At 39.2% G+C, this 17,605-nt stretch overlaps 1 protein-coding gene across 3 annotated transcripts in view; it reads left to right on the top strand.

The window, feature by feature from the left end:
• Nucleotides 1-17,605, top strand: part of LOC142342842 (glutamate receptor ionotropic, kainate 2-like) — a 159,149-nt gene that overhangs the window by 6,756 nt on the left and 134,788 nt on the right. The window contains exon 1 of one of the 3 annotated variants that reach the window (XM_075394456.1): nt 837-1,054. The exons of the other annotated variants lie outside the window; for them this stretch is intronic. The gene's annotated coding sequence lies outside the window, so the exon portion shown is untranslated. Of the gene's footprint in view, nt 1-836; nt 1,055-17,605 lie in introns of those variants that run through there. 3 annotated transcript variants of the gene reach the window in all.

The raw sequence follows: 17,605 nt of genomic DNA, 5'->3' as shown, positions 1-17,605 counted from the left end.
TTGATGAAATCTTTAGTGGTTAGTCAGTTAAAATTGATTCTAAAAAATGCGATGAGATTAACTATGTACACAGAATGTTTAAAGTGGTTTCATATTCGCAAGTTCGTTTAGTCAATTTTGAGTATTGAACTTAAATAGGAAACATAAAAGCATTGATGGCAGAAACGAAACCGTAACAAACTATAAGCCTAATTTCATTGCTTCAATTGAATTTTATCCGAATTAATTGGTCTTTCAGATACTATTAATCGCCTTTGAAGTAAGATTTTTAAGCCGTTTTATTTCAGCTACTTTAAGAGAAAAATCCCAAAGCCTTCGGTTTAATCTTAGTTTTGAGTTATGTGAGTTTTTAATTCAAGAGCTTCTGAAAAACTCCAATCAATTGCGCTTTACTCTAAACTACATGAAAGACTGTTGGGAAATATTAAAAAGGAACTATTTTCTATCACAACAAATTCTTCCAGCTAATTTCAGCGGATAAACTCTGCTTTAAGGTAAGCAGTATAAGCACAATACTAAAAAATACTTGTGCAGCGATGTACAATTTTAAAACTGAAACTGCAGGTATGCGAAGGTGCAGCGCGGCTATAAAAGGAAATGACCATCAAATTTTCTGGCGCTACTATTTCTCATCAAAAATTCACAAAACTATCCATGAATATAGAGCAGTGAGCGCTTAATATTGAAAATGTTGTTTTTATTTTCTATTCGATAATTTGAGGCGCCGCTTGTTCGCTCTTTGTTTTGGTCTTCAGAATTAGATTCTGATTTGTTTAAGTTTGATTATTCATTTCCTCTATTTTACTGTTTTCACAATAAATCTAAAAACTGTTTTCGTATATTTCAATGGCTTTCAAACGCGCAGATATTACCTTCAGCTGAGGTTTTATTCTATTTATTTTTTTGAAGAGCCGCTACTTCAAAATTGTACTTTCGTTTGCTTTTTTAAGTAAAAATTTGTTATTCGTTCTGGCTCAATATTTAAGTTTGCCATCTCCTTTTCTTTACATACGCACTGTTTGTGGAGATTTTCACAACAATTGATTTAAAAAAGGTAAATAGAACATTTTTTGTATAGCCACTCCTAGTTTTTGTAATAATCTTGTTGTACTTTTCACGCAAATTGAAACCTCAAATCGATCTGTGAAACTGAAGCAAAAAAAATGAATGTTTTTTCAATTATTGCTCTTTTCATTTATTATTACTGTTACATGTAAATCGATCTATTCTTCAGAATTCTCATTTTCAAAAATCTGTTTATTCATTGAAATTGAACAACGAAAACTGCGCCGATCAAAATTTGTTCAGTGCGCAAACTCTTTATGTAATTCAGCTGCAGCTACGTTTGCACTGCACGAAATCAAGACATGAAATTTTAAGGACATCATTTTTATTATTTGCAGTTTACCCTATTTTAAGCAGACAAATCAACAACACTTTTTCAGAAAGCAATTCCAAAAGTGATATTTTAGGCAAGGATTCCAAACCAACCTGGTTCGAATTTGTCGACGTGTAGTCGCTTCTAACAGCCAAAACTCATATTGATTTTACCGTTAAAAAGAATCGAATGAGCTCATGTTTTTATCTTGTCATTTCGTGAGATGAGAACTCATTTATCGGGTTTTTCATCTATCACAAACATACCTATCAACTCGTTGTTTTTATGCAAAACAAAATTTCATTTAGACCGTCAGATTTTCGCCGAAGATAGTCATCACGTGTCCGCTAAGTGACCGATAACTGAAATGATAATGATTTTAAAAAAGTAAATTCAGCTATTTGCTAAGATATTTAATTTCGAAAGCTCAGGGAGCATTTTTAAAACAGTATCAATCAAATCAAAATTCAAATCATGAAATTGAAGGCAAAAAGAAGCTTCGACATCCAGACGCTAGCAAAAATGTGAGCAATTAAAAAAGAGTTCAATAGAAGCTTCTTCTAAAATGATATGACTTTATTGTCCTAATTCTAACTCTTCTTTTTCACACTTTTCTTTATGACTGTATACTGCTGGTCCGTACATTAGATACTTAAACGACGGGGTTAATCGCGGGACCACATGTATAACTTGAGAGTTCAACCCCTAGTTCTACTCTTGGTATATAGTTAAGTATTAAAGAAAGTTAAATGCAAATATGAATTAATAAGTTATGTTAAACAGCATCAATTATGAACCGAGCATGAAGGGATAGAAAAATTAAAGTTGTTAAGACTGAGATAGCACTAGATAGTACAGGTTAAATTATTCTAAGTTAACTTGTAACTTAGATAGAGTTTAAGAGATATTAAATTATAACTTAGAGTAGTTAAGTTTAACTTACCTGATTTCCAATTTTGTGCTAAGTTAATATTTTATGACTTAGAGAGTTCTTAACTAAGAACAAGTCACAAAATATTCTAAGTTAGAAAAATATCTCAAGTAAGTTGAGATTGAGCAAGGGAGCAATACGGGAGTATGATTTTAAATCAGAAGTTATCGGGGACCAAAAAGTGTTGGTGGTTGAGCGTGCAAGCTCCTTTTATACTTGCGGACACGTGGTTCTCTAGTATCCTATTGGATAGAGATAACGAGTGTCGTCATAGTATTCTCAGTTTTAGTTAGTGATCTTAAAATAGTAGCTTATTCAAAACTACTTAGTAAATTTGTTCACACGTTAAAATGGACTTTGTCCAAATCAAGTTTGTGCTTCACGCACTATAACGTAAATTCTCAAAATAGCACTAAGATTATCAAATAGTGTTACTGAGTGTAGCACACTTCAGTACAACTGTACTGGGCTGTTTTCATGAAGTTGGTTTGATCTTTTCATCACGCTACATTTGAGAAATATGTTATGTACAAGACTTAAAATGATGCGCAATGACTTACAAAAATCTGTCGATTTCAGTCAAAAACGTATCATTTTGACAAAAAAAGGCCATTTTGACAAAAAAAATATTGGTCGTTCAACGTTAGTAAGTCATTGCTCTTAACATTATAGCAGAGAAGCATTGTCCATTAAGCTAGTTAAAATACTCTAGAGATTGCATACTATAATCCAGGGCCGAATTTTGTATTTACCCCCCGAACGAATAGTCTTGATCAGTTCGTTTCCATTGAAATACACCTCCTGGATTGAAATATTAGAACTGATCGCACCTGATTTCAACTTATCTTGACGAGTCTTGAGTCAAATCTTGGCAAAAAATTTACGATTTTCTTTAGTTGTAAAATGGTTACATGACAATTTTACCCTACGCCATTTTACCTGACGCCATTTTACCCTACGCCATTTTACCCAATGCCATTTTACCCAATGCCATTTTACCCAATACCAAATTACCCAATGCTCTTTGATCTTTTCGTTCAATTATCCAATTACAAATTAGCAGTCGCTATTAGAAGGATGATAAAATATTTGTGGACAATATAATCCCATGTTTGGTTGTGATAGTTTCATATCAAGTCCCACAGGCCATTTAGTTATATAATCGGCTAATCCCATGTTCCGTTGTGATAGTTTCATATCAAGTCCCACGGGCCATTTATTTATAGTCGGCTAAATAGTCGTTCTGGTTAATTTAGCAATGGGGTAAATTGGGTAAGTTGGCATTGGGTAAAATGGCATTGGGTAAAATGGCATTGGGTAAAATGGCATTGGGTATAGTGGCGTTGGGTAAAATGGAATTTGGTAAATTATCCTGATACCTTGTAAAATACTGTTTTGAGCTATTAATTGTATCCTGTGCATTTCAAACTGAGCTAAAAATGGGCAAATTTTTTTGAAGAATTGTTAAGCTTACCAATCTCTCTCTTTCTCTGAAATTGGCATCGACACACCTCATTTGTCTGATGATATATTCACTTCGCAACCTTTTTCTCAAGGGTCAGAAGAAGATTTGCAATGAGTGTTATACTTAGGCAAAACCAAAATTTTTTCTCTTTTAGGTAAATTTTCTCAAAGTGCTCGCTTATTCTTTTCTTGTGCATTGTTGGAGCTGAGCTTAAGGAATAACAAGCTTGCGTAGTTGGGGAAAATAGAAACAAAACACTTTCTGTTGTCTTAGTCATTTAATAGTTATAGTTATAGTTCTAGTTCTAGTTACAGTTTGTCACGTGAGAAAAAAGGAGAAAAAGGGGAAAACAACAAAAGCAACACACAGAACTCAACGTAGCAGCCGCAGAAAACGGCTTACAGTATAACTCCGAAAAATATTGCAAAAACAAATTGTCTTGAGCAGTAAATAACGTGTTACTGTGTCTTGAACTAGAAATATTCCTGAGCAGTAAATTGCTACTGTGTCTTGTATTCCAAAAATTATTCTTGAGCAGTAAATTCTGTTACTGTGTCTTGCATCAACGAATTATTGGAGCTGAAATTCAACTGTTACAACCCCAACTTCTGGTATTCTTAACTTTTGAGTACAAATAGCAAAAGCCAACTTAAGTTTAAATTTAAATATTTTTGCACAAACAGGTCTTAGACATATATCTTTGTCTTCGATTTGTTTTTTCTATCGGATTGAACTGGTATACATAAAGAGATCCCGTATTGTGTGATCTGTAGCAATCCAGTTCAAATTGATAGTTGAAAAAACTAAGATTAGCCAATAATTACGAACATAATAGTTAATGCAACGGTAAGTACAGCAGAGCGGATATACAGTTACAAAAGCGAACTGCATAAACGAAGTATCCGGAGAGATTTTGTAACCACTCAGAACGAACTGGGCGGTGTAAAACTTTCTTTGTGAAACACAAGGAGAGCAGCCGTTACATTTGGTCCGCCGACTCGGACAGTGGAATAAACTGCTGTCCAACCCAACAGTCGAAGTGACGAAGTCATCGACGCACGAGAACAAAACTCAACGAGCAAATCAACAACGCAAAGCCAATTAGGCAAAGTGCATTAGAAGTTAAATAGCAAGGCTTAATTAAAGCAAATAAACAAAAGGTACTGTAGAGATTCAAGCTGCAGTCCCAAAGTACAAACGCAGTGACTCCGTCACAGAGTCAAGACATTTTGCAAAGACAGATTAGCAACTCCAAAAAACAAATCGAAGCAAAAATTCAGGAGGGCCAGGAACTAATCAGAAACAACGATAGATCAAGCAAACTCAAGACCATCTATAAACAGGTGCTGAAACTTGACGACTCTCTTTGCATTCTTAACCAAAAGCGAGCAAATTTTCTTCGTGATTCTGAATTGTTTGAACGTTACGGAGCCGAACGACTAAATTTCTTACAAAAATTAAACGCAGACTGGTTACCATACATTCACGGAGAAACAATCATGACGGATCAACAGAATCAAACCGCACAATTGACAAGCGATGCAGAACCAACTGCCGCTAAGTCTTCACAATTTGTTGTAGGAGTTTCTCAACAAACTGCTGAACATGGAAACCCAAACAAAGACAACTATTCAAAGACCTCCTCTGATAAACGAGCTAAAAAAGCAGAAAAGCTTGCGGATCTAGAGAATGACTTTGCATCAAAATTGAGGTTGAAGAAAATTGAATTCGAATTGAAAAGGAAGGAGCTTGAAATGGAGATGCAACTTTTTGAAGAAGAAGGAGCACTGAAACTGGAATACGAGAAAGAAGCTCTTGACGCAAGAGCACCAGAATCTGATGACAGTGCAACCCCTAGTATTCGAAGTAGATCACCATTCAACTGGAAAAGCCCGAAGGATAAAGATGTTTCCGGTTGGCTCGATAACTTGGATAAATTCTCCAACTTGCACGATCATAGTTTCGGGCGTGCGAAAACCAGGATCGACAACAATTATCCCAGGGTAAGCTTCAATCCCGAAGGTGTACTTATGTCACGGTCACCAAGCGGAGAGCGTGTCAGCTCAGCCCGGGAACAAGATAAGTTTAAGCGTAATAAACCAAGCAGTAGTAGTCAGCTACCTAAGTTGAAGTTGAGTTCATTCGACGGAAACCCCGAGAGTGGCCGGAGTGGTCGAATATGTTCAAAGCAACGGTTCACCATCGCGATATACCTGACTCAGAGAAAATGAGCCATTTGAAAACCTTGTTGACAGGTAAAGCAAAGTCAGCTATATCAGGAATGGGCTATTCAGGAGAGTTTTACGCTCAAGCTTGGGAACTCCTGGGACGGAAGTTTGGGCGACCTTACCTAATTGTCGACGCTCAGCTTAACATGTTGCGCAAACAACAATCAATTCGAATGCACGACTCAACGGCTATAATTAATTACTCAATAACAATCAGCAACCTAGTTAATGTACTGAAGCAATACAACTATGAAGGCGATCTGCAATCAAGTTCAACACTGCAAGTGGCAATTGAAAAACTGCCCCCAAACTTGAAAGAAAAGTGGCTCTTCTTCGTTGACGAGCGTCAAGAAGATAGACCCGATCTCACTCTCCTTGAAAAATGGTTAGCTCGAATGACTTTTGTCCATGAAGGAATGCCATCAACCAAGAGCGAACGAAAGGAAGATGATCGACCAAACGCTGACAAGGAAAAACGATTCTCAAAATCGTCAAATATTAGTGCGAGTTCGAATGCGAACGAAACGAAGCAAATGCAAAACAACAACTGCCCACTAGCGGATGGCACTCATAAAATATGGAACTGTCCAATATTTAAGAATATGAATGTCATCGATCGCTATGCAGCAGTGAGAAAAGAACGTTTATGTTATGGATATCTGGGGAAAGGGCATGCAATCAAAGATTGTAAAGTCCACCCGTGCGGTATAAATGGATGTACCGAAAAGCACAACAGACTGCTACACTCAGAAAACCAAATGGACGAGGGTAGTCACGTAGTTAATGTAAGCGCAGCAACAATCAACCAGAGTAACCAAGTTACTAGTTTTCTTCAAATAGTTCCTGTATCGGTTCAGAGTGGTGGTAACAGGCTGACTACCTACGCTTTCCTCGATAGTGGGTCAACAGTATCATTCGTCGATCAAAGTGTCAAGGATCAACTACAAGCCAAAGGCACGGACGTTACCTTGAACATAGCTGGCATACATGGGACGCAAGATTTGAGGACAGAGAAGGTTCCTATCACAATAAACGGACTAAATTCAAAGGTGCATTCAGTTGAAGCGTTTGCACACCCATCAATCTCGTTGGGAAACACAATATACAATTACAGGGAACTGAAGAACAACTTCAGACACCTGAATGTTCTCACTAACAGAAGATTCAACCCGATGGAAGTAAGCATCATACTTGGACAAGATGCCTACGAAATTCAACGTCCATTAGACTATAAGATTGGAACACGAAGTGAGCCTTTCGCCGTCTTAACAGAATTAGGATGGGTAGTCAGGGGTCCCATGACAGGCAAGAAAAGTCAAAATGTTTGTCATTTCGCCTCCACAGAAGATGTGAAAGTGGCCGAAATTATACAATCATGGTGGGACATAGAAACTTATGCTTCCAAAATAAATGTTGTAAGTCAATCAAAGAAAGAGCAGCAAGCTCAGAAGTTTTTAGAGAGCACAACAAAGATTACGGGCGAGCGTACGAAGTGGGCATGCTCTGGAGTGAACCAGAACCCAATCTTCCAAACAACTACGGCTCGGCCCTTGGTCAGCTTTACTCACTGGAACGAAAATTCCAACGAGACCCAGATTTAAAAGAATTGTATCAACAGTCAATTGATACAGATGTTGAAAAAGGATTTGTGAAGACCCTCGGTAAATCCGAAGTCAAAAGCACTTTCGGAAAGGAATGGTATTTGCCACACCATCCAGTACTAAACCCCAACAAACCGGGAAAAGTTCGCGGTGTTTGCAACGCTGCAGCAAAATACAAGGATGTATGTCTGAATGACAAATTAATAGCCGGACCCAATCTACTACACGGATTGATCGGAACAATATTCAGATTTCGAGAAGGACCAGTTGCCCTAACCGCAGATATTGAATCAATGTTTTTGCAAGTGCAAGTTCCTGAACGGGATAAAAGCTGCTTGAGATTCTTGTGGCGACCAACAATGAACGAACCTGTGCAAATTTACGAGTATCAGCGTCATGTTTTCGGAGCAAAAAGTTCACCAACATGTGCCAACTACGCTCTAAAGCGAGTAGCGACTGATAACGAGGACGAGTTCCCTATTGCAGCAAAAGCCATCCAAAACAACTTTTACAAGGACGATTTCATCAAGTCAGTCGAAACACCTGAGGAAGCAATCAAGGTTTTCAAACAACTGCAACCTCTTCTCTCAAAACATGGATTTGAACTGAAGAATTGGATCACCAACAGCGACGTGGTAACCGACGCAATCCCAGAGGACTTAAGATCAATCAGCAAAACAAAGCAGGTTGAAGTAGAACCCGGCAAGGAAGGTTCATCCGTGCTTGGGCTTCAGTGGACGATTACCGATGATAGTCTACAGGTTTGTGGAGGTACAAGCAAAGATGTTGAGACCCCAATCACCCAAAGGAAGATCTTATCTCTAGTTTCTTCAGTGTTTGATCCTCTTGGACTGTTTGCACCATTCAGTGTCCATATGAGACTACTCCTGAAGAGCATCTGGACCAAAAATGGACAACATTGGGACAACTCAGTAGAACCTAACGAAGAAGAAGAGTTTCTGAAGTGGAAGGCGCAGCTTCTAGAAGTAGCAGAAACCAGCATTGATAGAAGATACTTCAGCACAGCCAAGGACAAATGGGAACTTCATGTGTTTGCCGACGCATCTGAAGACACAATGTGCGCTGTGGCATACCTACGTTCAAAGCCCAAAGAATACTCAGCAGACTTAGCATTTGTAATCGGAAAATGCCGAGTCGCACCGATGCGACACCTTTCCATACCACGCTTGGGCCATTTATTTATAGTCGGCTAAATAGTCGTTCTGGTTAATTTAGCAATGGGGTAAATTGGGTAAGTTGGCATTGGGTAAAATGGCATTGGGTAAAATGGCATTGGGTAAAATGGCATTGGGTATAGTGGCGTTGGGTAAAATGGAATTTGGTAAATTATCCTGATACCTTGTAAAATACTGTTTTGAGCTATTAATTGTATCCTGTGCATTTCAAACTGAGCTAAAAATGGGCAAATTTTTTTGAAGAATTGTTAAGCTTACCAATCTCTCTCTTTCTCTGAAATTGGCATCGACACACCTCATTTGTCTGATATATTCACTTCGCAACCTTTTTCTCAAGGGTCAGAAGAAGATTTGCAATGAGTGTTATACTTAGGCAAAACCAAAATTTTTTCTCTTTTAGGTAAATTTTCTCAAAGTGCTCGCTTATTCTTTTCTTGTGCATTGTTGGAGCTGAGCTTAAGGAATAACAAGCTTGCGTAGTTGGGGAAAATAGAAACAAAACACTTTCTGTTGTCTTAGTCATTTAATAGTTATAGTTATAGTTCTAGTTCTAGTTACAGTTTGTCACGTGAGAAAAAAGGAGAAAAAGGGGAAAACAACAAAAGCAACACACAGAACTCAACGTAGCAGCCGCAGAAAACGGCTTACAGTATAACTCCGAAAAATATTGCAAAAACAAATTGTCTTGAGCAGTAAATAACGTGTTACTGTGTCTTGAACTAGAAATATTCCTGAGCAGTAAATTGCTACTGTGTCTTGTATTCCAAAAATTATTCTTGAGCAGTAAATTCTGTTACTGTGTCTTGCATCAACGAATTATTGGAGCTGAAATTCAACTGTTACAACCCCAACTTCTGGTATTCTTAACTTGTGAGTACAAATAGCAAAAGCCAACTTAAGTTTAAATTTAAATATTTTTGCACAAACAGGTCTTAGACATATATCTTTGTCTTCGATTTGTTTTTTCTATCGGATTGAACTGGTATACATAAAGAGATCCCGTATTGTGTGATCTGTAGCAATCCAGTTCAAATTGATAGTTGAAAAAACTAAGATTAGCCAATAATTACGAACATAATAGTTAATGCAACGGTAAGTACAGCAGAGCGGATATACAGTTACAAAAGCGAACTGCATAAACGAAGTATCCGGAGAGATTTTGTAACCACTCAGAACGAACTGGGCGGTGTAAAACTTTCTTTGTGAAACACAAGGAGAGCAGCCGTTACATTTGGTCCGCCGACTCGGACAGTGGAATAAACTGCTGTCCAACCCAACAGTCGAAGTGACGAAGTCATCGACGCACGAGAACAAAACTCAACGAGCAAATCAACAACGCAAAGCCAATTAGGCAAAGTGCATTAGAAGTTAAATAGCAAGGCTTAATTAAAGCAAATAAACAAAAGGTACTGTAGAGATTCAAGCTGCAGTCCCAAAGTACAAACGCAGTGACTCCGTCACAGAGTCAAGACATTTTGCAAAGACAGATTAGCAACTCCAAAAAACAAATCGAAGCAAAAATTCAGGAGGGCCAGGAACTAATCAGAAACAACGATAGATCAAGCAAACTCAAGACCATCTATAAACAGGTGCTGAAACTTGACGACTCTCTTTGCATTCTTAACCAAAAGCGAGCAAATTTTCTTCGTGATTCTGAATTGTTTGAACGTTACGGAGCCGAACGACTAAATTTCTTACAAAAATTAAACGCAGACTGGTTACCATACATTCACGGAGAAACAATCATGACGGATCAACAGAATCAAACCGCACAATTGACAAGCGATGCAGAACCAACTGCCGCTAAGTCTTCACAATTTGTTGTAGGAGTTTCTCAACAAACTGCTGAACATGGAAACCCAAACAAAGACAACTATTCAAAGACCTCCTCTGATAAACGAGCTAAAAAAGCAGAAAAGCTTGCGGATCTAGAGAATGACTTTGCATCAAAATTGAGGTTGAAGAAAATTGAATTCGAATTGAAAAGGAAGGAGCTTGAAATGGAGATGCAACTTTTTGAAGAAGAAGGAGCACTGAAACTGGAATACGAGAAAGAAGCTCTTGACGCAAGAGCACCAGAATCTGATGACAGTGCAACCCCTAGTATTCGAAGTAGATCACCATTCAACTGGAAAAGCCCGAAGGATAAAGATGTTTCCGGTTGGCTCGATAACTTGGATAAATTCTCCAACTTGCACGATCATAGTTTCGGGCGTGCGAAAACCAGGATCGACAACAATTATCCCAGGGTAAGCTTCAATCCCGAAGGTGTACTTATGTCACGGTCACCAAGCGGAGAGCGTGTCAGCTCAGCCCGGGAACAAGATAAGTTTAAGCGTAATAAACCAAGCAGTAGTAGTCAGCTACCTAAGTTGAAGTTGAGTTCATTCGACGGAAACCCCTAGAGTGGCCGGAGTGGTCGAATATGTTCAAAGCAACGGTTCACCATCGCGATATACCTGACTCAGAGAAAATGAGCCATTTGAAAACCTTGTTGACAGGTAAAGCAAAGTCAGCTATATCAGGAATGGGCTATTCAGGAGAGTTTTACGCTCAAGCTTGGGAACTCCTGGGACGGAAGTTTGGGCGACCTTACCTAATTGTCGACGCTCAGCTTAACATGTTGCGCAAACAACAATCAATTCGAATGCACGACTCAACGGCTATAATTAATTACTCAATAACAATCAGCAACCTAGTTAATGTACTGAAGCAATACAACTATGAAGGCGATCTGCAATCAAGTTCAACACTGCAAGTGGCAATTGAAAAACTGCCCCCAAACTTGAAAGAAAAGTGGCTCTTCTTCGTTGACGAGCGTCAAGAAGATAGACCCGATCTCACTCTCCTTGAAAAATGGTTAGCTCGAATGACTTTTGTCCATGAAGGAATGCCATCAACCAAGAGCGAACGAAAGGAAGATGATCGACCAAACGCTGACAAGGAAAAACGATTCTCAAAATCGTCAAATATTAGTGCGAGTTCGAATGCGAACGAAACGAAGCAAATGCAAAACAACAACTGCCCACTAGCGGATGGCACTCATAAAATATGGAACTGTCCAATATTTAAGAATATGAATGTCACCGATCGCTATGCAGCAGTGAGAAAAGAACGTTTATGTTATGGATATCTGGGGAAAGGGCATGCAATCAAAGATTGTAAAGTCCACCCGTGCGGTATAAATGGATGTACCGAAAAGCACAACAGACTGCTACACTCAGAAAACCAAATGGACGAGGGTAGTCACGTAGTTAATGTAAGCGCAGCAACAATCAACCAGAGTAACCAAGTTACTAGTTTTCTTCAAATAGTTCCTGTATCGGTTCAGAGTGGTGGTAACAGGCTGACTACCTACGCTTTCCTCGATAGTGGGTCAACAGTATCATTCGTCGATCAAAGTGTCAAGGATCAACTACAAGCCAAAGGCACGGACGTTACCTTGAACATAGCTGGCATACATGGGACGCAAGATTTGAGGACAGAGAAGGTTCCTATCACAATAAACGGACTAAATTCAAAGGTGCATTCAGTTGAAGCGTTTGCACACCCATCAATCTCGTTGGGAAACACAATATACAATTACAGGGAACTGAAGAACAACTTCAGACACCTGAATGTTCTCACTAACAGAAGATTCAACCCGATGGAAGTAAGCATCATACTTGGACAAGATGCCTACGAAATTCAACGTCCATTAGACTATAAGATTGGAACACGAAGTGAGCCTTTCGCCGTCTTAACAGAATTAGGATGGGTAGTCAGGGGTCCCATGACAGGCAAGAAAAGTCAAAATGTTTGTCATTTCGCCTCCACAGAAGATGTGAAAGTGGCCGAAATTATACAATCATGGTGGGACATAGAAACTTATGCTTCCAAAATAAATGTTGTAAGTCAATCAAAGAAAGAGCAGCAAGCTCAGAAGTTTTTAGAGAGCACAACAAAGATTACGGGCGAGCGTACGAAGTGGGCATGCTCTGGAGTGAACCAGAACCCAATCTTCCAAACAACTACGGCTCGGCCCTTGGTCAGCTTTACTCACTGGAACGAAAATTCCAACGAGACCCAGATTTAAAAGAATTGTATCAACAGTCAATTGATACAGATGTTGAAAAAGGATTTGTGAAGACCCTCGGTAAATCCGAAGTCAAAAGCACTTTCGGAAAGGAATGGTATTTGCCACACCATCCAGTACTAAACCCCAACAAACCGGGTAAAGTTCGCGGTGTTTGCAACGCTGCAGCAAAATACAAGGATGTATGTCTGAATGACAAATTAATAGCCGGACCCAATCTACTACACGGATTGATCGGAACAATATTCAGATTTCGAGAAGGACCAGTTGCCCTAACCGCAGATATTGAATCAATGTTTTTGCAAGTGCAAGTTCCTGAACGGGATAAAAGCTGCTTGAGATTCTTGTGGCGACCAACAATGAACGAACCTGTGCAAATTTACGAGTATCAGCGTCATGTTTTCGGAGCAAAAAGTTCACCAACATGTGCCAACTACGCTCTAAAGCGAGTAGCGACTGATAACGAGGACGAGTTCCCTATTGCAGCAAAAGCCATCCAAAACAACTTTTACAAGGACGATTTCATCAAGTCAGTAGAAACACCTGAGGAAGCAATCAAGGTTTTCAAACAACTGCAACCTCTTCTCTCAAAACATGGATTTGAACTGAAGAATTGGATCACCAACAGCGACGTGGTAACCGACGCAATCCCAGAGGACTTAAGATCAATCAGCAAAACAAAGCAGGTTGAAGTAGAACCCGGCAAGGAAGGTTCATCCGTGCTTGGGCTTCAGTGGACGATTACCGATGATAGTCTACAGGTTTGTGGAGGTACAAGCAAAGATGTTGAGACCCCAATCACCCAAAGGAAGATCTTATCTCTAGTTTCTTCAGTGTTTGATCCTCTTGGACTGTTTGCACCATTCAGTGTCCATATGAGACTACTCCTGAAGAGCATCTGGACCAAAAATGGACAACATTGGGACAACTCAGTAGAACCTAACGAAGAAGAAGAGTTTCTGAAGTGGAAGGCGCAGCTTCTAGAAGTAGCAGAAACCAGCATTGATAGAAGATACTTCAGCACAGCCAAGGACAAATGGGAACTTCATGTGTTTGCCGACGCATCTGAAGACACAATGTGCGCTGTGGCATACCTACGTTCAAAGCCCAAAGAATACTCAGCAGACTTAGCATTTGTAATCGGAAAATGCCGAGTCGCACCGATGCGACACCTTTCCATACCACGCTTGGAACTACAAGCAGCAGTGATGGCGGTGAGACTTAAAGAGCAGATAGTGAAGGAACACGAATCGAAGGTTCACAATTCTAAATTTTGGACCGACTCCACTACTGTTCTGCAATGGATTCACAGCTCCCACCGGAAGCAACAGGTGTTTGTTGCAAACAGGGTGGCTGAGATTTTGGATATCACTAATGTTTCACAGTGGAATCATGTGAGTGGTATTAACAATCCAACTGACATCGGGACACGAGCGATCAATGTTGACGAACTCAAGAGAAGTGAATGGCTCACTGGGTCGGCCTGGTTGAGGCAACGAGAGAGCGAATGGCCTGAACAGGTGAATTTGACATTTGCTTCAGACGAACAAAACGATGAAATGGTCTTCTCAGCTAAGGTTGAAGAGAAGAAGCCGATGATTCAGTGGGAACGACTTAGCAATTTCAATCGACTAGTAAATACAATGGCATACGTACAGCGCGTATTTAGAAAACACAAACCGGCAGCAAAAACACTAAGTATTGAAGAAAGAGAGGGTGCACAAGCAAGCATCTTCAGACTAGTGCAGCAAGAACAGTTTGCGGAAGAGATGAAATCTCTCAAAGCTGAAAAGAAAATTCCAAAAAACAGCAAAGTCCTCCAGTTTTCACCATTCATAGACCAGCAAGGACTTATTCGTGCCCAAGGCAGAATAGGTAAAAGTCAATTGAGCTTCGAAACGAAGCATCCAATACTGTCACATTGGAAGCACCATGTAATTGAATTATTCTTGCAAAATGAACATAAGAATAATCATCACGAAGGTACTGAACATGTCAGAAACATAGTCCAGCAAAAATTCTGGATCCTAGGCATATGAAATGCTTTGAGATCGATCGAAAACAAATGCATTAGATGTCGAAAGGGAAGAGCCCAAACAAAGGCACCAGTAATGGCAGATCTACCTGAAGAACGATTAGTCGTGTCAACAGTATTTTCGAATGTGGGCGTAGACTAATTCGGACCATTCACAGTAAAGATTGGTCGAAGAAACGAAAAGCGTTGGTGCTGTCTATTCACATGCCTTACTGTACGTGCGGTACATATAGAGATTGTACCAAAACTAAACACTGATAGTTGTCTGAACGCAATTATGAGATTCATTGCACGAAGAAGCAAACCGGTCAAAATGATTAGCGATAACGGGACAAACTTCGTTGCAGCTGAAAAAGAACTGGCAGAGTATATAGCAGCATGGAACAAGGTTCGAATTGAAGAACATCTGATTCAACAGGGTATCAGATGGAAGTTCAACCCACCTGCAGCACCACACTTTGGAGGAGTGTGGGTAAGACTGGTTAGGAGTTGCAAGAAGGCAATGTACGCAGTGCTGGGCAATCGATCAGTCACGGAGGATGTTCTGTCAACCACGATGTGTCTTGTTGAACAGATGCTGAATGCTAGACCGCTGACACAAGTCAGTTCTGATGCTACCGATTTAGAAGCTATTACTCCAAACCATTTCCTACTTGGCAACAAGAACCTTTGTTTACCGTATCTATCAGGTGCAGAGCAATTTGCTGATCATAGAAAGCTCTTCTGACAAACACAAGCTTACGCAGACCTCATCTGGGACAGATTCCGTAAAGAATACTTGCCAACGTTGAATAGTCAAAAGAAATGGCAGACCACAACGGACAGAAGTCTTCAGCAGGGTGATCTTGTGTGGTTAGTGGAAGACAGTGACAAACGTGGATATAACAACCTGGGTCGAATAACCGAAACATTTGAAGGTTCCGACGGAGTGATTCGATCAGCGAAAATCCGAACAAAAGATGGATACTACAAGAAGCCCGTAGTGAAGCTCGCTCCAGTACTTCCAACTGACGATGATGTTTTCACGAAGGAAAACAGGGCCGGCGGTGTTGGAGCTGAGCTTAAGGAATAACAAGCTTGCGAATTTGGGGAAAATAGAAGCAAAACACTTTCTGTTGTCTTAGTCATTTAATAGTTATAGTTAAAGTTATAGTTCTAGTTACAGTTTGTCACGTGAGAAAAAAGGAGAAAAAGGGGAAAATAACAAAAGCAACACACAGAACTCAACGTAGCAGCCGCAGAAAACGGCTTAAAGTATAACTCCGCAAAATATTGCAAAAACAAATTGTCTTGAGCAGTAAATAACGTGTTACTGTGTCTTGAACTAGAAATATTCCTGAGCAGTAAATTGCTACTGTGTCTTGTATTCCAAAAATTATTCTTGAGCAGTAAATTCTGTTACTGTGTCTTGCATCAACGAATTATTGGAGCTGAAATTCAACTGTTACAACCCCAACTTCTGGTATTCTTAACTTGTGAGTACAAATAGCAAAAGCCAACTTAAGTTTAAATTTAAATATTTTTGCACAAACAGGTCTTAGACATATATCTTTGTCTTCGATTTGTTTTTTCTATCGGATTGAACTGGTATACATAAAGAGATCCCGTATTGTGTGATCTGTAGCAATCCAGTTCAAATTGATAGTTGAAAAAACTAAGATTAGCCAATAATTACGAACATAATAGTTAATGCAACGGTAAGTACAGCAGAGCGGATATACAGTTACAAAAGCGAACTGCATAAACGAAGTATCCGGACAGATTTTGTAACCACTCAGAACGAACTGGGCGGTGTAAATTTTTCTTTGTGAAACACAAGGAGAGCAGCCGTTACATGCATCTAATTTCAATTGAAGGCAAGCCATTTTAAATGGCCATTTTCTTAAGTTACAAAACTAAACAAAAACAACAGAACAAGAACTGTTCTCAAGACTCGGCCGCGATTCGATTGAAAAGCATAATTTTTTCTAACTTAATGTTCTTGACGATGACTAATTGTTGATACTAAAAAAACCCGGGGGATTTCCATGGCTCAGTAAAATGTTTGCCCGTGAGGTCGTAGAAATATGATTCAACTAAACTGATTTGATATTATGATTTAAGACACGCCTATCTACCAAATATTTTAAAGGCATTTTAGGTCTTTTTGTGATCTTATAGATGCTTAAAATTTTTGTCCGGCCATAGTTCAACATATTTGCGCAGTTTGGTCTGCTCTGTCGAATCATTTTTATCTAAGTTGCAAAATATTGCGCATTTTTCCACAATTTTGAATGTGGCAAATCATTCTTCTGGAGTGCTTGATCATGGATAATTTCCGTCTGAGTTATCCGGTTCCTATTTCCCCAAACTCGCCCCTGACAGTAGTCGTTTCTGCAAAAAATATAAAGTCGAAAAGCAGTCGAAAAATATGTAATACGTGCGAATCATTTTTGTATCTAGTTTTACTTATTTATCCAACCCATATATACTTATACTTATATTCCTAGCTTTTTTTAAGAAACAAAGGATTCATTTGTTTGAATTGACATGTTGTTGATCTAATCAATAAAAACAGTTATCTTTCATCTGGATTGCAAAAGCAAACCAAATTTCGATTATTGATTTCTCGCCGCACTTTTATGTTTTTCGCCAATAACACTGGATTTCAGCATGCAGAGTTATCTTGTTTTGGACGAACATACCAGTATAATAAC

Source organism: Convolutriloba macropyga, chromosome 7, assembly GCF_964194025.1.
Source record: "Convolutriloba macropyga chromosome 7, txConMacr16.3, whole genome shotgun sequence".
Lineage (NCBI taxonomy): Eukaryota > Metazoa > Xenacoelomorpha > Acoela > Convolutidae > Convolutriloba > Convolutriloba macropyga.
This window is presented reverse-complemented; position numbering and strand designations above follow the sequence as displayed.